The sequence below is a fragment of the Ursus arctos genome, unplaced genomic scaffold (genome assembly GCF_023065955.2).
Source record: "Ursus arctos isolate Adak ecotype North America unplaced genomic scaffold, UrsArc2.0 scaffold_16, whole genome shotgun sequence".
Lineage (NCBI taxonomy): Eukaryota > Metazoa > Chordata > Mammalia > Carnivora > Ursidae > Ursus > Ursus arctos.
The window spans coordinates 6,413,030-6,433,396 of NW_026622830.1; the positions used below are offsets into that span (position 1 = coordinate 6,413,030).

General features: G+C 46.4%; 1 protein-coding gene across 3 annotated transcripts in view; it reads left to right on the forward strand.

Moving 5' to 3' along the window:
- Positions 1 to 20,367, forward strand: part of CBLN4 (cerebellin 4 precursor) — a 269,591-nt gene that overhangs the window by 5,208 nt on the left and 244,016 nt on the right. The gene's annotated exons all lie outside the window — the stretch shown is intronic.

A 20,367-nucleotide genomic window follows, 5' to 3' on the forward strand; every position in this document is an offset into this window, starting at 1 on the left:
ACACTTTCCATGCCCGACATCTTCAGCATTTTTTGGTTGAAACTAGAGGATTCTAAATGTTTCTAGATCTTTGCTGTTTTAGGCAGAAAATAATTTAGCACAGGGAATTAGTGCTTGGAAAATCATTGGAAAAGCTAGAGGAGCGGGCACTAGGCTCGGCCCCCAGGAAAGACTGCCTGGACACAGCAACACTGGCCAGCGACAACTGGGAAGGCAGGCATCAGGAGCTGGCCAGTGGAATGAATGAGCTCTAGAACGCACTGCCACAGCTGTGATCCAGGGTTCAGGAAAAGCTGCCACTGCCTTGGAAAGGCAGTCAGGCTGCTGTCTCTGCCACACCTGCCTGTCCACACCCATGGCCTGGCGACTGAATGCCTGAATTCTGCTGCAGAAAACCCCCAATCTCTGCAAACTTGCTTACCAGCAGCAAAAAGCCCAAACCGCAGGAAGATGCTTCTGCCCTGTTTCTGCCTTCAAAATATTGTGCAAGTGCATCCAATTGGCAGAAACAAATTCATATTCAGAAGCCCAGCTGCAGAGGAATCTGGGAAACTTTAGCCTTTCTGCCAGGAAGGTTCTGGGAAGAGATGGGATCAATGTGCCCAAATTCAGTAGGGCAGCAAATAAAAACCCTTTCTGGACCCCCCCCACCCTGCCGCCCACCAGGAGAAGCCCTTTCTAGTCTCATTGGCTAGAAATGTGTCACATGATCACTCTTAGCTGCAAGGGAGTCTGGAATTTGAGGCTCTGGCAAAGGGGAGTAGAGTTGGTTTAGGAGCAGCACATTGTCTTCCTAATGCAGTTGAGGTTCTGATGGCAGAGAGCTAGAGTAGGTGGCTGCTGGGAGGTGGGGTGATAGCTCACAGATGGTGCCACAGGGCTGTGTGTGTGGGGGGGGCAGAGAGTGAATAACACAGGAATGCTTGTGTGCAAGTGGGAAGCGGCACACTCGAGTGTGTGTGTGTGTGTGTGTGCGCGCGTGAAGTGTTGAGGAGGAAGAGGGTGAGGTGCTGAAGGAAGACATTTCCTCCCTTCCATCAGAGGAACCCTTTTTCCCAGTTTTCAAGGGAACACATTATTAATCTGCTCTGGGGTCAGGGGGCCTGCGATTACTCACATGGCTTGTTTTTATAGGAATATGGGGGCTAGATTCCTGAGCCCAGGCAGGACGACTGTGTTAAAATGGACAGTGGGCAGTGTTTGGGAGTGATTGTTGTGTTTTCTCCCAAGGCATATTCTCTGACCATACCTAAGTCTTCCTGTGGACAAGAGCACTTTTATTCCCATTCTCTTTCTTTGTTAGATGATGCAGTGACTGTTCCATATGTTTTTGGCCTGTTTGTAGTCCTCCCTTCTGTCTCTGTCCCTTCTCCCCAGGCAAACCCAACCACTCCCGCCCATCCATCACTTCTTGCATCCTCTCTTTTCATTTCTAATCAGCATTTATTATTCTGACAACTCTATGTGCCAGCTGCTATGCTGGCGGTGAGTGATACAGTGAAAGGAAGACTTTGCTGTTTTAGGATTTGGTGGTTAGCCTCATGGCTTTGGTGAGTCCAGGCCTGGCTTAGAATCTGGCTTTCCCTGAACCTTTGCTAAGTGACTCCAACAAAGTCTCTGCTTCTTCCCTTGGAGGAAGTGGGAGTAACAGCACCCATCTCAAAGGGCACTGGGAAGGTTAAATGTGATAACACATTTCAGGGCTTAAAGAGCTGGCCCTGGCATGGAATAACGACTCAAGAAATGAAAACGTGGCTGATAGTTCTTCCTTTTTTTGTCTACTCAGCTCCGTCTTTGCACTGAAGAGTGCCCCTCTCTTCCTGTCGTAGTTTGGGTGAGGCTGTTAAATCTCAGTGCTCCCCCTGGACTCTGGTCAGGGGTTGGCCCCAGGATCCAGGTCTTGCCAAAGTACCGATTGTCCCTGGTATTGAGAAGAATGGGGTCATGCTGTATAATTGTATTATAATGTGACTTTTCCACTTCATATGTCACTGATGTCTTTCCTGTTGAAATCACAATAGTGGAATATTATTTAAAGGCCACAGAGCATTCTATAGTGTTGATGCACCATGATTTATGTAATCCAGTCTCCTAGTAATGGATGTTATGGCCTGAATATTTGTGCCCCCCTCCAGACCACACCCCCAAATTCCTGTGTTGAAGTGCTAACCTTTACTATGATAGTATTTGGAGATGAGGACTTTGGGAGGTAAATAGAGTTAGGTTAGGTTATAGCATGGGCTTTCATGATGGGATTAGTGCCCCTATAAGAAGTGAAAGAGACCCCGAACTCACTCTCTGCCTGCTACGTGAGGCCACAGAGAGAAGTGGGTCAGCAAGCCGGGAAGGGGGCTTTCACCAGACCCCATCCCTGCCAGCGCCCTGATCTGGGACTTCCAGCCTCCAGAACTGTGAGACATAAACTTCTGGGGTTTAAGTCCCCAGTCCCCCAGTCTGTAGTATTTTGTCATGGGAGCCTAAGCCGACTAATATAGATTATAGTGGATACACATAGGTGAATTCCTTTTTTTTTTTTTTTTTTAATAACGTGGACTTAATGGCCAAGTCTCCCAGCCCTTTTTCCAATACTCATCATTTGTAATGTCTTGTAGCAATAGATCCTGTTAGTTACCCTCTCCTTGAAACAATTTCATTCATTTATTTACTGGCTTAGTCAACGTGTACTTACTGGGTGCCGACGACATGTGTGGGGTTTGCTGCCATCACGCAGTGCCTACTGATTCCTCTCCCTCTGTGAGGCAGGGTCTTCAGAGGCAAACAGGTCAGAGGTGAGTTCTGGAATTCATGACCGTTAGCCATGTGGCCCAGAGGAAGGTATACAACCTCTTTGAACCTCAGGTTTCTTCTTCTGTAATGTGGGAATAACAACGTGGGCCTCTATGGCTTCCTGAAAAGATAAAAATTAACCCCATGTGAGCACAACAGATGTGGTATTAGTGCCCCAGCGGCTTCACTCCCCAGCCCCCTTCCCTCCTTCTCGACACAAGTGGCCTTGCTTGGTATAATGAAAGAAGGAGGAGGGCAGAGGGGAAAATATGACTCTGCAGACCACTTTTTTTTTTAAGTAGGCTCCATGCCCGGTGTGGGCTTGAACTCATGACCCTGAGATCAAAACCCAGCTGAGATCAAGAGTCAGATGCTTAACTGACTGAGCCACCCAGATACCCCTTGTAGACCACTTTTGAGTTGAAAACCACGAAAACTTGAGCTATATAGTCTCTTGTAAAGGGAGGTGGACATTCACTCATTTGTTCAGCAACTGGGCAGTCAGGGCCCACATGGTGTTTGGTGCTGTGCTAGGCACAAAGGGGACTAGAGAAGAAGTACAGGTCAGGGCTCTAGTCATTAAGAATGACTAACACAGAAAAAGCCCTCAAGCTCTTCCATTTCTAGGACATGGGTCCCCCGCCCTTACGCAGGTGTGGAGAAATGTCACCAGTCGTAGCTATGGCCTCTCACTTTCTCCTTCTGGCTCACCCCGTGGGAACTCCCTCCCTGTTTGCACTTGGACTGACTTTGGGTCACCTTCTCTGCTTTTCTCCATCTCTTTGAAGAACAATCATGGCTAAGAACATGGGCTGTGGGGGCAGACAGACCTGGATTTGATTCTGAGTCAGCCACTTAGTAACTGTGGCACCTTGGCAAGTCACTTCACATCTCAATGCCTTGCAGTCCTTACCTCTGAAACGTGGACAGTAATAGTAAGCACCTTGGTGCTGGTGTGAAGATTGAATGGGATCCCATCATTCAAGTGCTTACCCTAAGGCCTGGCCTGTGGCAGGAGCTCAGATAATGCGAGTTGTTAAGGGGATTCTGATCCTCCTGCCCCAGGTTCCTGTCTGGTTGGGTTTTCTCTTCCTTTTTCCACAAATAAGGTAGAAGATTGATCCAGTGCTTTGGAACTAATGACATTTTGTGGTTTGGAGCCAAGGGCAGGGTCTTTGGGGTCAGATGGCCTGGGGTGTCCTCCCGCTTTACTGTGTATTAACTGTGAGACTAAGCAAGTCACTCAGCATCTGTGAACCTCAGTTCTTCATCTGTGAAATGGGAACAATAATACAGGTGGGGCCCTGTACCCATCTCACAGGGTTGCTGTGAAGATTAAGGGAAATCATGCACATAGGGTACTTGGCACAGGGCCTGGAGTATACAGTGCCTTCCAGAAAGTTAGTCATAGTACACATGGGGACCGTTATTGTTTCTATTCATTCATTCATTCATTCACTCATTTGGAGAAGAGGGCGAATGGTGTGAGCTAGATGTAAATAAAGGCCTTGGGGTGGAGGGCACAGGGCATGGGACTTGAATGTCCAGTTCAGTGGAGCTGCTCAGGAAGAGACGCTGCTTATAAATCGCCCCCTTGAGAAAAGTGGTAGCTTTCGGAGTTGGAGGATGGAGTTGTTGAGATGCACTGAAGACTCTCCTCTCGACTGTCTTGGAGATAAAAACAGATCATTCTCAGTGCATAGGAAGGATCTGGATTAACTGGGACTATGATGTGTGAGGTTTTCTGTTTTTTTTTTTTTTTTGTATGATGTCTGAAATGGTTGCTAATGAGAATGTCTGAAGTAGTTCCTAGTCACAATTTAAAGACTACAACTCACATCTGTGAAGCGTGAGGACTCACAGGACATAAAATCAATATCTATAAAGCAAACCAGCACCTACCTGTTCTATTGGCAATTGTGGTGATTTTAAAAGCTCAGTTGATTTTTTTTATTATAACAAATAATACTTGCTCATTGCAAGAAATAAAACTCAAACAAGATGGCAGGTTAATTTGTTTGTTCATTCAATAAACACGTTTCGAACACCTACTCAGTGCTGAGGACCATTCCAGGTGCTGTGGAAGACAAAAAAACCCCACAGAGCTTATGCTCTACTAGGGAAGAGACGTTGGGGAAATAGAATTCAAAACAAAATCGCCTGCCAATCCAGAAAACCTTTCCACAAAAGTAAAAGAGAAAGAAAGCAGTTTTGTTGTTGAATAAACATTAAGCCAGAGTTTGATGCATATCACAGGCGATTCACCAAACAGATTTCAAAGACAGAAAGATATCTCGCCCTTTTTTGCAGCTGACAGATGCAGTGCATTACATCCATGTCCTCAAGATAAACGATAACTAGTTCTCAAGTAAGGGAACTTGACAGCACCATTTGTCACACGTGTTTCATCTTAAATCCACTGGTAATTGGGACGGCCATTTGTGATTGCTAATTGTCTTTATCTGAAGGAATGATAAACTTCTCATGTGTCTAGGACAAGCATGTAATTATAACAGGGAGCTAGCCACTTAAGTGAGACACTCACCTAGACTGGGAGTTCAGTTCTTTCTTCATGTTTACATTTCAAAGATATGGCTCTCAGACGCTTAAGAAACCCATTTCTGGGTTGTAAAACTAGCAAGAGCTTATTTCACCTTTAAAAAGGTCTGCATGCATCTCACAGGGGCAGAAAAGATTTTCAAGTTTTCTAAAGGAAATACTCTAAGAAGAGGTATTTTGCCCCATGGAAAATGAATTTTTTTCAATTTGTTTTTACCCTTATATTGACAGACATTAAACAAGTAAGTATACTCTATGAGGTCTGGCAGCAGTAAGTGCCATGTGGAAATGAGGTAAGGGATTGGGGAGTGGCTTCAGGTAGGCTGGTTGGGTAGATGTCACAGAAGGGTTCCTTGTGCCCTGAGCTGGCAGCAAGAGAATCAGGGAAGGCCCTCCTTGCCTCAGCCAGTGTTAGCGCTTTTAAGTCCTTCCAGGTGGGTTCCTACATGTGAACAATAGTATCTAGTTGTTCTTTTATTTGACTTCTTCTTTTTTTCCAAAAATGGGATTATAATGTGTCCTTCTTTTACTTTTTCAGCCACTGTCCTATCAAGGACATCTGTCCGTGTGGGTAAATACAGAGAAGCCTCATCGTTCGTGAAATGGCTGCACTGTATTCCCTGTGGTGGCCCTGGCAGAGTGGTTTACCCCTTTCCCCATGTGATGGACATTTAGGGTCTTCCTAGTGGAGGCTGAGAGTAAGAAGTCTGGTGTGAAGCCCAGGTTCAAGCTCTTACTGTATGACACTGGGAAATGATTTAAGCTATGCCTGTTTCTGCATCTACAAGATGGGGATAGTAATAGCAGGTACATGATGGGGTAATTGTGAGGAGTAAATGTACTAACATGTGTACAGTGCTTAGAATACAGTCTGGCCTAGAGCAGGCCTATTTTGGTGTTAGCTATCATTATTATCATAAATTATATTAATAGTTAATGGTTGTTCTCCCATAGGGTTATATGTGTCTTCTCATTCCCTTCCTTTGCCCCTACCTCCTTCTGCTCTTCTCTTCCCTCAAATATTTGTTAAGCATCTATGATCTGCTCAGTATTGTGTCAGTTACATGGGCGGATGGCTCCACGTGGTCCTCTCTCTTATGGAGTTTCAATGGGTGGGGCTAATGGACAGTGAACAAATAGCCAAGTGAGGAGAGCATCCTGAATTGTGGTGGGCATTAGGTGATCAGAAAGGCCTCCTCAAGAAAGAAGCATTGGCCATCTGAAGCGTGCAAAGAAACAGAGAGCTTTCAGTGGGAAGAGGCTCCCAAGCAGAGGGGCGGCAGGGGTGCATTTCCGAAGAGGTCAGCTTGGCTCGTGGGGGGCAGGCAATTCAGAGGAGGCCTGAGTGGCCAGGGCACAAGGAGTGAGGGGCATGGCCGGGCCAGGAAAAGTTGCCGGGGGCCAAAGCAGTCAATTTTATTCTAGACGCAGTGGTTAAAAGTTGGAGGCTTTCATCCCAGGAGTGAGACAATCCGATGAGCGTGATAAACAGGTCCTTGTGCTTGCTGTGTTGGAGGAGGCAAGATGAGAAGCAGGGAGCCGGGCAGGGAGGTTTTGCAGACTTCCGGGTGAGGGAGGGGGGTAAGAGAACGTGTCTTGGGCTCGGTGGACACGCGCGCCAAGTGGGAGGACGTGAGAGACACGTGGGAAGTCGGGGTGGGGTGGGGCAAGGAGACAGGACTCCGGGATTGGCTGCGAGGGCACGTGGCGCCGGGCGGACCGGCCAGGTGGCTCCACCCCCGCCCGTGGAGTTTATCACCGCCCACTGATGTGAGGACGGAGCCATTTTCGAGGTCAAGGCCTCGAGGGATCCTGGTGGTACAGAGCCTACCTGGACGCTGAGGGCGCTGTGTGAACTTTAAGCTTCTGGTGGTGGGGGCAGAGAGCTACCCCTCCTTAGGTTCCCTTGCTGCCTAAAACTGCCACCTGCCCACGGGGAGGCCTCCCTGGCTCCGGTCTCTCTGCGCTCTGTGTGCGGGCCAGTTTCGGGTGTCACGGGGAGCCCGGCGTTGGAACCAGCACGGATGGCTGCAGGACTTCCCCAGAGCTCCGGAGGGGCGGCTGGCCCCCGGCTGAGTGGGGAAGACTGGGGACGGGCCGGCCTGTGGGGTAAGTCGAGATTCTCCCTTTGTAAGGGTTCTGTTCCGGGGTCTGCGAGACATCAGTGGCAACCGAGTTGCATTTGGCTGGGCAACCACGCTGGGTCAGTTCTCAGACTTGGACCTGCAGGAACGTTTTAAAGTGATATTGGGGGGCGCCTGGGTGACTCAGTCGGTTAGGCGTGTTAGGCTTAGGTCATGACCCGGGAGTCCTGGGATGGAGTCCCCCGTTGGGCTCCCTCCTCCGCAGGGAGTCTGCTTCTCTCTCTGCCCCTCCCCCTGCTGGTGCTCTCTCATGCTCTCTCTCTTTCTCTCAAATAAATAAATAATCTTTAAAAAAATAGTGAGGTTGGTACTATGATCAGGGAATGCACGCACAAATTTCTCTTTTGTCTCCCAGCAATTTGGAGGTGTTGCTCATCAGCCTTCCTCTGTTGGCCCCAAGCTTCGGCACTGTTACTTCAGTTTTGACCCAGGTCATTGTGGCCTAGAACACTGGGCTCTAAGCTGGCACCACCACTGACTGGCTTCTGGGAGTGACAAGCAAGTGATTTGAAGTCATTAGCCTAATACATCGTCATCATTTTCTCTCTGTAAGATGGGGGAAGAATACCTAGGGCCACCAGCCATGAGGAACTCAGCAGGCAGCAAAAGCATCCTGGAGGGATATGGGGGGGGGGCAAAGCCATTTGATTTGCTTAGTTCTCCCCCCCCTTAAAGATTTTATTTGACAGAGCACAAGCAGGGGGAGTAGCAGGCAGAGGGAGAGGAGTAGCAGGCTCCCCACGAGCAGGGAGCCCGATGTGGGGCTCAGTCCCAGGACTCTGGGATCATCACCTGAGCCAAAGGCAGACGCTTAACCAACAGAGCCACCCAGGTGTCCCTAGTTCCCCCTTTTGAATAGATTAAAAGAAAAAGGTGGGAGGTGGGGAGGAATTTGACCTGCCAATAGTTATGCAGGAAGAAAATTTTTTATTCCAGACACAGGCTACTGGCACTTGAATTTTAGCCCTGTTAGTTGCTTGCTAGCTGACCTTGGCCAAGTTACTTAAACTCTGACTTAAAATAATAAATGTTGGGGCACCTGGGTGGCTCAGTTGTTTAAGCATTTACTTTCAGCTCAGGTCATGATCCCAGAGTTCTGGAATCGAGTCCTGCATCGGGCTCCCTCCTCAGTGGGGAGTCTGCTTCTCCCTCTCCCTCTGCCCCTCCCCTCTGCTCATGCTCTCTCTCCCTTAAATTAATAAAATCTTAAAATAAGATAATAAATGTTACCGACTTCATGGAAATGCTTGAGTTTCAACGCAGTTAAACCTCTTGGAATGGAGCTTGGTTTGTAATAAACCCACGGTAGCTGCTATTTTACTCCTGCTGGACAAGAGGACCACTGCTTATCTTTCTTGTTATTGTATTACTATTATGCAAAGGAGGTTCAGGCCTGACATTAATAACTGCTACTTCCTGCACACTCTGTTCCCAGGCTCTGGGTACTTATGGATGGTCACATTTGCACCCAACAACAACCCCTGGAGTTGTCATTATTTCCATTTTGCAACTGCAAGGCAGTTGAGGCTTAGGGAGATTAGGGGAGGGATGTCTGGGGCTTCATGGACCTCCCTGACATGGGGTGGGGGGCTTCCTTTCTTCCCGCAGGACGCCAGCTCATTGAAGCCCTTCCCCGCAGCATCTAGGGCATGGTCGGGGGCTGAGGACTGCGCACTCGCGCACGAAGGTGGTCTCAGTCCCGGAGGTGGTTGGGGTTGCAGAGGTCGGCCTCCAGAGCTGGTGTCAGGGGACCCGCTGGCTTGCAGCTGGGTGGTGCGTGCAGGTGGTTCTCGGTGAGGCGGAACCGTCGCGGATTTACCCTAAATAGTGCGGCCGGGCGCACCGATAACCCTGTTCTAGGCGTCCTCTCCCAGCAGGTGGCGCTGCAGGCCCTCCCGAGGCTCCGAGCGCCAAGGGGTGAGGCGCCTGCAGGGACACAGGTTTGGGGCGAGTTACGGTTTCCAAGTGCAGCCACCCAAGTCAGCCCCCTTTGCTGTTGATTTCCAGGACCATTCAGAGAATCGCTACCGCAGCTGAGTCGCGAATTACCTTTTGTAGGGAGCCTGCTTTAAATTCAGAGCCGAACATGGGAATAGCCTTACCACTCACTCAGTGCTTTTTTGGGTTGTCGTTGTACTTTTGATTTGTGTCTGAATTTGTTGTTACAACAGCATGGGTCCACACTTATGCAACATGAATAGATCGACTAACAATATCTTCAAGGAGAAGTGTGTGAACACAGCAGGTATAGTTTTCCAGCAGGGACCCAAGGCTGGGACAGACTGAGTGGAGTGGTAGAGCCTGGAGGGGAACTCAAGTGGTCTGACTGCAAGGCGTTTTCCCCCTAAGTCTTTCAACTGTTGAGTAATCACCCTCTTTCCCACTTTTCAATTCCCCCTCCCCTCATTGATTCTCCCAGCAAAAAAATGGGATCTCTATTGGTGCAGGGGTGGTGGTAGGGGGGAGAGAAAACAGGGTAGATGTTTTCTGAGAAGTGGAAAGTGATCACAGCAGCTGTGTTCATGGCTGGGGATGGGTCTTTGGGATCTGTGGGATGGGAGGTCATTCTAGATCAGGAATGGCAAACCCTGCCACATCCACAGAGCCAGACCATGTGTAAATGAGTCATCAGGAGCAAGGTTTGTGCAGAAGGGCACTGCCATACCCATCTAAGGGGTCAGCTCTGTGCTTTAGCGCATTGTATGCCCACGTATGCCTACTGAATTCTTAAGCTGTGTGCTTGGGACGCCTGGGTGGCTAAGTTGGTGAAGCATCTGCCTTTGTTTCAAGTCATGATCCCCAGGGTCCTGGGATTAAGCCCCACATTGGGCTCTCTGCTCAGCGGGGAGCCTGCTTCTCCCACTACCTCTGCTGCTCCCCCTGCTTGTGCTCTCTCTGTCTCTCTCTCAAATAAATAAATCTTAAAAAAAAGATAAGCTGTGTAGTAAATTGCAAAGGTGGCCACAGATTCTTCCCCTCCCCCCCATACGGAGGTGAAGTGAGATTTCCACCTGTTGAATCTGGCTGGCCTGTGACTTGCTTTGGCCAGTGGAATGCAGCAGAAGTGATGGTATATGAGTTTTTAGCCCAGGCCTCAAGGGGCCTTGCACACTCTATTGTTGCTTCTAAAACCCGTGATCACCTTATGAACAAACTTGGGCTAGCCTGTTGGAGGAGGAGACCAAGTAGAACAGAGTGAGTCATCCCAGCCGAGGCTATCCTAGACCAGCCAGCCCCCATCTGAGCTCCAGTGGACTGTAAACACAGGAACAAGCCCAGACCCTCACAGCCGTCTGGCTGAACCCAATCCAGATTGCTGAACCCAATCCAGATTGCTGAACCCCAGAATTATGAGGCAACAAATGGCTGCTACACAGAAAATGCTAATTGACCCAAACCTGCTATCTGCATCTAAAGAATATAAAATCTCCTGATTTTTTTTATTTAAAAAATTTTTTTAAAAAAAGATTTTATTTATTTGACAGAGAGAGACAGCCAGTGAGAGAGGGAACACAAGCAGGGGGAGTGGGAGAGGAAGAAGCAGGCTCCCAGCGGAGGAGCCTGATGCGGGGCTCGATCCCAGAACGCCGGGATCACGCCCTGAGCCGAAGGCAGACGCTTAACAACTGAGCCACCCAGGCGCCCCTTTTATTTTAAAATTTTTAAAAGATTGAGAGAGAGCACGTGAGTGTGCATGGGGGGAGGTGCAGGGGGAGAGGGAGAGAGAAAATCTCAAGCAGATTCCATGCTGAGCGTGGAGTCTGATGTGAGGCTTCATCTCAGGACCCCAAAATCATGACCTGAGCCGAAATCAAGAATCGGATGCTTCACCGACTGAGCCACCCAGGTGCCCTTAAAATCTGATTTTTAAATGTTGGCAATAAATTAACAACAAGCAAGAAGACAAATCAACCCACACCTCTAGAGGTTGAACCAGATATTTCTGAATTCCAGGTGGGGCCCCAGGAATTGCCCATTGGCAAACACTGCCATGAAGCCCATGGAATAGGATTAAACCTTGGCTTGCTGTTTGCAGTAACCTTGCACGTGTAAATCTTACTGAGTTTATAAATACTAATTGAATGTTAGTGTGGAGAACAATTACTGTGCCAACTTCTAAAGGACACTCATCTCTGTGGGGTTTCCTCTTGGGATAAGGAGTTTCAACTTTTCTGTCTGTGGGTTTCTTTGTTCAAGATTATCTCTTGGTTCTGTTTAAAAATAAAATCTTTCAGCTTCAGGAAGGCACAGAGTCCTAATCTTGTTACCCACTGCAGTGAGCCTGGGCACCAGCAGAGCTTCAGCGCCTGCCCATCAATCTGCTTTAATAACTTCAGTGGTGAATAATCAAGGGTATTGACGAGGCGGAGGAAATGAGTATTTTGAATCAGCGTCCCTGAGCAGAGCCAAGCAAGGCAGCGGGAAGCAACCAGACTCTTGTTTCACCCTTAAGATTTTCAAGGTTTCCAAGTTGTTTTTCCTGCATTGTCCGTGAGACTTTAAAGAGCCATTAAAAACAGTCTTGGTCCTAACCACCTGATATAATGAACCAGATGTCATTTGCTCAGATTTGCAAAACTGGGGAAGAGAAGAAAAAGCCTCTGGGAGGTAGGAGTAGCCCCTGAGTCTTTCAGGGGAATTCGTCTCCGACTTATTCACTGGTGCATCTTTTATGAGGCTGAGAAAGGATTGTGATTGTACCTGTTTTACATAATGGAGCTCAGCTTGCCGTCCTCTGCTTCAGACTTGGAGAGGGCCTGGCTCGTTTATGCTCGAATACTTTCAGTGTTCCTCCCATTTCACAAGCTGCGATCACTTCAGCTAATCGGTGGGGGGAGAGGAGACACTGCGTGTAGAGTATCTTTTCTCTGAGTGTGAACGCGGACAACCAACATCAGGATCACCTGGGCGGGGGCAGGAAGACGGCTTTTTAAAAAAATATCTGTGATATAATTGACATAACATTGGGTCAGTTTAAGGTGTACAGTACGTTGGTTTGATAGGCTGAAATATTGCAATATGGTCACTATAGTAGCATTAGGTAACACCTTTATCATGTTCCAGATTTATCATTGTGTCTGTGTACACGTATGTGTTGAGAATGGTTAAGATTTAGTCTGTCAACAATTTTGAAGTTTATAATGCAGTATTGTTGACTGTAATCCCTGTGTTGTGCATTAGATCTCCAGAACTTATGTGTCTGCTAGTTGTAAATTTGTCCCTTTAAACGACATCTCCCCAGTTCCCCTACTCCCTGGCCCCTAGTGACCACCATTCTACTTCTGTGTTTGCAAGCTCAGTTTTTTTAGATTCCATATATAAATGAGGTCATACAGTATTTGTCTTTCTCTGTCTGACTTATCTCACTTAGCATAATGCCTTCGAGGTCCATTCATGTCACAAATGGCAGGTTTCCTTCTTTCTCATGGCTCAATGGTATTCCATTGTGTAATGCCACATCTTCTTTATCAATTCATCCATTTATGGACACTAGGTTGTTTCCACATCTTGGCTGTTGTGAATAGTGCTGTAGTGAACAGGTATCCCTTTGGGATACTGATTTCAATTCCTTTGCATATATACCCAGGAGTGGGATGCCTGGATCATATGGTAGCCCAGTTTTTAATTTGGGGGGGAACTGCTATGGTTTTTTCCATAATGGCTGTACCAGTTTACATCTCACCAGTGGTATAGAGGGCTCTCTTTTCTCTGCATCCTCACCAACATTTGAGATCTCCTGGGGGATGGCTTCTTTAAAAAGCAGATTCCTGAGTCCATACTAAAGTCACTGATTCAGAATCCCTGCAGATGGAGACCTGGAACCTAGAGTTTTAAAAAGCCACTTAGTTGATTTTTTGCAGTGCATTAAGAGGTGAGGAGGGAGCAGGCAGTGTGGTACAAAGGTGAGCTCTGGAAAGCCTTCCCCTTGGTTAAAATGTCTAAGCTTGAAGGTCTCTGTGAGATGCTGACCTATAGCCTAGAATGTACAGAGAGGTGGCTTTGGTTTTGCCACAACGATCAGGAGAAAATTTTGCGTTATTAAAACCATGTCTTTACTCAGGCTAAAAGGACTACGTCTGGTTGAGAGAGACCCATCTCTTCATGTGACTTGGAATACTGCCATTCGGAACTAGCCATGTCCTGTGAAATATGGCTCTTCAGTGGAATGGCTGACTCTGTGGTAAACTGCAATAATTTTCTCTTGCTGCATGACACGTTACTCCAATACTTAGTGGCTTAAAACCATAATAAATGTTTATATTATGGATAGTTTCTGTGGGTCAGGAATTCAGAACCGACTTAAATGGGTAGTTCTGACTCAGGACTTTTCATGAGGTTGCTGTCAACACGTGGGCCACAGCCACTGTCATCTGAAGGTTTGATTGGGGCTGGAGGATCCACTTCCAAAAGTAGCTCCCCAATATGGCGGGCCAGTTGGTACTGACTGTTGGCAGTTACTTCCCACCTGAGCCTCTCCATAGAGCACCTTGAGTGTCCTTACAACATGGCAGCTGGCTTCCCCCAGACCAAATAATCCCAAAAGAACAAGGTAGAAATTGCAATGCTCTTTATAACCTGGCTTTAGTAATCACACAGTGTAATGTCTGCAATATCCTGTTGGTCAAATAGGTCAACCCTATTCATTGTGGTACATTTTGGGATTACACAAAAATGTGAATACTGGGAGGTAAGGATCACTGGAGACCACTTTGAAGGCTGGCTGCCACATGAACAGCATTTGCCGTGTCATAACAATAATAACTATTGATGGAGGGCTTACTACATGCTAAACACTGTGCCACGTTCTTTACACACTCAATCCCGTAATAATAAAAGTACTACTTCTTGGTTTTCAACATTTAGAGTTGATTCCCAGGCCAAGCATGAAAGACTTAGCTTTTGTGTTCAGAGGACACAAGGAACTGAAAGTCAGAACTGTTGAGAAACATAAAAGCAGGGGTGTTTTGACAAGACATTGTGAAATGGATGGGAGGGACAAGGAGTAGAGAGAGGGGAATGGGAGCTAATGAGCATCATACGAAGGCAGGGTGTCAGGAGAGCCTGTGGAAAGTTGAAGGAACAACAAATAGAGTGTTGAGCATATCATCTGAATTTTTTCTAAAGAGTCACAGAGGGACTAAAAACTCAAGCTATATAAATACCAAAAGTTGAGATGGAGAGGGGAAGTGACCAGCTAACTCCTCCTGGTGGGGAGGGAATATATGTTGTCTAAATCTGGAAACAATGGTATAAACATACTGTTTAGAGCTACAGAGCTGGGCTTTGGGGTTTGTTACTTGGAAAGTGGTGCAGTGGGCTCAGGTGGAATGATTCTGCCAAGGGGGAAGGTGTGGAGGAGGGTTGGGACACTGCAGGGACTTCCCAGGGGAAGCGAGCAACGATCTCAAACTTGAACTTGCACCAGTGTTGCCTCTTGGGGTTGTTAGAACACATACTGTTGGGCCCCACGCCCAGAGCTTTTGCTTTAGCCATCCTGGGGTTGGTTGTGAAAGAGAAAAAAACAAAAACCAAGAAGCTTGTGTTTCTTCTCTGCCACTCACACAGAACACTTCTGTGATCAGATGTATAGATTTTTTCTCACATGGACCAGTTCTCTGGACACCAGCTGGATGTCCTACAATTCATTTAAGCTCTGGCACTGTCAACCTGGAGTGAGTGTCGGACCCCACAGGTTAAGGGCTCAGTCCCACAAGACTGACCCTCTTCAGATGCCTGGCACAAGTAAGAGGTTGTCACCGGTGTTTCGGACCAGCTGGCTATAAATTGGGGTTTCCATGACCCTCCTGCCTTGGGTTCAGTTATTTGCTAGCACCTCCCACAGAACTCAGGGAAACACTTACAACCACCCCCTCCCGGACACTCAGCCGGGTCTTTCAGCCCCCTACCACCTCAGCCTCTTCCTCTGGGGAGCGCTCAACCTGATGGAGAGAGTGGCAAGACAAGCACAGAGGAGATGTGAGGTTTTTGTCTTTTGTCTTTTTTAAGATTTTATTTATTTATTTGACAGAGACAGCGAGAGAGGGGACACAACCAAGGGGAGTGTGAGAGGGAGAAGCAGGCTTCCCGCTGAGCAGGGAGCCCGATGCTGTGCTCGATCCCAGGACCCTGGGATCACGACTTGAGCCGAAGGCAGACGCTTAACGGCTGAGTCATCCAGGCGCCCCAAGAGATATAAGTTTTTAAAACTTAAAAGAATAAAAGGGTGTTGACCATAGGACTGATATCTCCCCGCTTTTTCTGTTCTCATTGAATTATACAGAAGCATGAATACTTTTGAATTGGTTGATCTTCCCCTGTAATTTTATTTCAGAACAGTGGCTTCTTAGAGGTCTCCATGGTACCCGGGGAAATGATACAGATGATCCCGAGTACCACCCATTGTACAGTGATACTATCTGTGCAAAAGATTACCCCTTGTCTGGAATACATGTGGAATGTTGGCTTCTTGTGTCATCCATGTATTTGTTCATTCATTCTTCCAACCACTGAATACTTACTGGGTGTCTTCTATGTGCCAGGCACCGTGCTCAGTGCTCGGGACACCACAGTGAATAAGAAAGACAAAATACTGCTCTGAGGGCACGGACATCTTAATGGAAAGAGGGACTCTAGACAAGTAAATGCTGGGCACCTGGGTGGCTCAGTCCCTTAAGGGTCTGCCTTTGCCTCAAGCCATGATCTCAGGATCCTGGGATTGAGTTCCGAGTTGGGCTTCCTGCTCAGCGGAGTGCCTGCTTCTCTCTCTTGTGAGAGGGAGAGGAGACTCTGCCCCTCCCACTGCCTGTGCGCTATCTCAAATAAATCAATAAAATCTTTAAAAAAAAAAAAAAAGGGTGCCTTGGTAGCCTAGATGGTTAAGCGTCTGCCAGGTCCTGGGATCGAGCCCTGCGTCCGGCTCCCTGCTCATCGGGTAGTCTGCTTCTCCTTCTGCCTCTGCCTGTCCCCCTGCTTGTGCTTTCTCTGCCCTCTGTCTCTCAAATGAATAAATAAAATATTTAAAAAAAACCCCAAGAAACCAACAGAAAAAAAAGTAAATATGACCATATGTAGGATGGAAGATTGTAATACAAGCTGTGGAGGGGAAAGAAAGCACAAGGGAGTGTGGGTATCAGGGAAGAGAGTGTGACCTAGCATGGGAGGCAGCCAGGGAACCCTGAGATGACACGAACTGGTGACCTGGGTGGAGTATGAGAGTGAGCCATGTGGCTACCTGCTGGAAAAGCATTCTGCGCAGAGGGAACAGTAAATACAAAGGTCTGAGGCCAAAATGTGTTGAAATTTGTTTTAAAAAAAAGGTGGATGAGAAGGAAAAAGATAACAGTTGCAGACCCATCTGTGCTTCCTCAATCACTGGCTGATAAATCCAGTTTTTCCTTTCCACTTTATCCTCTGAATTCTTTCAATTTAAAAACATAGTACATCATTTCTATCACAATAACTTGTGTAAAGAAAAAGGAAAACAAACAACAATTTCTTTTTAATTAGGATGGAATCTTGTTAAATGGAAGGCATTTTGGTTCTTGACTTGGATACACAAAAATGAGTGTGGTGCTGAATTGGGACGAAGGGTCTTGGGGGGGTGGTATTTCTTTATGTAACAGAAAGGGAAATTTGGACTTGGAAGTGAGCCATCTGGGAGGGGGGTTAGGAGAAATTACAGGAATAGGAGGAAGGAATGAAGGCTCTGTAGGAGTGAAGTGGGTTCTAAAAAGTCCCCTGTGATGGGAGGCTGGAGGAATTGAAGAATAAAGATTTTTAAGTCTAAAATAATAATTTAACGGTTTTCTCAATTTATTTTATTTGATGAACACTTCCTTAGCACTTAGGCATAGTTCTAAGTGCTGTTCAGTATATTTTTTTGACACGCAAGTCATATACCATAAAATTCACCCTTTTAGAGCGTACAAATCAGTGGTTTTAGTATATTCAGAAGGTTGTTCAACCATCACTGCTATCTACTTTCAGAGCATTGTCATCACCCTGAAAAGAAACGTCATACTCGTTAACAGTTCCCTAGATGTGCAAAATATCTACTCAATTAAGATTCGTTACAACTCTCTAAGTTAGTGAGTATAATTATCTATCTCTTCCCAAGGAGGAACTGATCTCGGCATTCATAGGAGCTGGAATTTGGGTTTGAACCCAAGTCATCTGGCCTTAGAGGCAATGACCTTAACCACTATTCACCCCCCCATAAGAATGAATTTATTCAAGGGCGCCTGTTTGGCTCAGTTGATTAAGCATCTGTCTTCGGCTTGGGTCATGATCCCAGGGTCCTGGTATCGAGCTCCACATTGGGCCCCCTGCTCAGTGGGAGAGTCTGCTTTTCTTTCTCCCTCTGCCTCTCCTCCTGCTCATGCTAAGTATAAACAAAATCTTAAAAAAAGAATTAGCCTATTCATAACAAATGAAGGCATTTTTACACATTACAGGGGGAGGAGATTCAAAAATGGTCTAAAGCAACGCTAGTTAGCAAGCAAGAAAACATAAGTCTCTAAAATTTAACCACAATGTTTTGCTACCCCACTTCTCATCCTTGATTTTTAGTGCAGATCTGTTTTACGTTACAGTTTTAAACTAGTCTTCCTCTACTTTTCTCCATCTCTGCAAATGCCACCTTCAACTACCTGGTTCCTCAAGTCAAACTTCGGAGTTGCTTTGATTCCTCCCTTCTCCTCATCCCTAACACCCAGTCCTTTCTCAAGTCTTGTGGACTGTATCTCCAGCCATCCTTAAAGTGTTCCATTCTTCCCATTAGTGCCCCTGCTAATACTTTAATAGCAGCCACCACTACCTTTCTTCTGGATTCAGCTAATTAAATGCACCATTCTGTCTTCTGCTTCTATCTTTTTGCAAATGCTGTTTACATCTGGAATGCTCTTTCTCTTTTGTCCACTTGGTAAGTCCTTTCCTTACTTTCAAGACTCCTCTGAGGTCTTCCTCTGGACATGCTTTTCGGCAGAGGCTGCACATGTCGGACCAGCCGATTTCAGCACCGCGGTGGCGGACAGTTCACTGAACGGAAGGCGAGCACTGCTCCTCTCTGCTGTGCAGCTTCGGGTGATTCTCCAGAGCTCCAGCAGGGGGTGCCAGGTGGCTTAGGAGTGCTGGCGACTTAATGCCTCTGAGACCACCCAACTTCATTCTCTATCAGGAAGAAAATTTTCAGGCATATTCTATGTAGTTCTTCAGTTGACTTTATCAAAATTAAAAACATCTGTGTTCCAAAGAACACCATCAAGAAAATAAGAAAGAAAATAAATTTTCTCCCACAAAATGGGAGAAAATATTTACAAATCATATATCTGATAAAGGATTGTATACAGAATATGTACCCTTTTAAAAAAGAGATTGTATTTATTTATTTGAGAGAGAGAGAACGTGCATGAGAGAGCAGGAGCGGTGTGAGGGGCAAAGGAAGGAGCAGACTTCCCACTGAGCAGGGAGCTGGGTGTGGGGCTTGATCCTGCGATCGCAGAACACTGGGATCATGACCTCAGCTGAAGTCAGATACATAACCGACTGAGCCACCCAGTCACCCCTGTAAAGTACTCTTAACAATAAGAAGACAACCTAATTTTGAAAACAGGAAAAGATTTGAGTAGATGGATCTCCAGAAAAGATGTACTAATCTCCAGTAAGCACCTAAAAAGATGCTTAACACCATTAGTCTTTGGGGGAATGCAAATCAAAATGACAGTTACCATGTCACATTTACTAGGATAGCTGCAATGAGAAAGATGAGCAGTAACTAGAGTTGGCAAGGATGTGGAGAAATTGGAGCCTCCATGCATCTGGGGAGGGAGTGTAAAATGGTACAGTCCCTGTGGAAAACGGTTTGGCAATTCCTCAAAAAGTTAAACATAGCGTTCTCATATGATCCAGTGATTGCACACCTAGCTATATACCCAAGAGAATTGAAAAAAATATGTCCACACAATAACTTGTACGTGAATGCTCCTAATAGCATTATTCATAATAGAAAGAAATGGAAATGTCCCAAATGTTCATCAGTTAATAACTGGATAAAAATATGTGCTATAAGTACAATTATTCAACCAGAAAAAGGAATTAACTGCTAACACATGTTACACCTTAGATGGATCTTGAAAACACTCTGGTAGGTGAAAGTAGCCAGACACTCAAGGCCAAATATTGTACGATTCCATTTTTAAGAAATGTCCAGAATGTGCAACTCTGCAGAGATAGAAAGTAGATTACTGGTTGCCAGGAGCTGGGGGATGGTGACAGTGAGGAGTGACTGCTAATGGGCTTGGGGTTTCCTTTCGGCACGATGAGAATGTTCTGAAATTAGATAGTGCTGATGTTCTTGCACAACTTGGTGACTATTCTAAAACCTACTTGAATTTTACACTTTATAAAGGGTGGATTTTATGGTATATAAATTATATCCATTTAAAGGAAGAAGTACTCTTTCTTGCCTTTTCTTCTTTGATCCTTGTGTTTGTCAGTGCACTTCATTTTTCTGAATTGTCAAGGTCCCTGTTCATGAGTTCCCCAAAGGAGCGGGTGTTGGAGTGGGCACTCCCGCAATAACTTCAGTTACCTTGACCTCTTAGCTTCTTTCTGAAGAGAATGGCCTTCCTCTCAGCACAGCTAAACTCTAAGACACAGAGATGTGTTGTGCCTAGCTAGAGGAGAATTGCCTGGTATTGTCTTAACTGAAGGACCCAGGCCACTTTGTTCCCACCATCGCACATGGTACCTGAGGTTCCTTTGCTAACCAAATGATGAATGGCATTTTTCGTGCAGACCCCAAGACGGGGACAGGAAGCTTGCTTATAGTCCATTGCAACTCTGAGCAATTAGGGATAGGAAAATGATAGCAACCTCA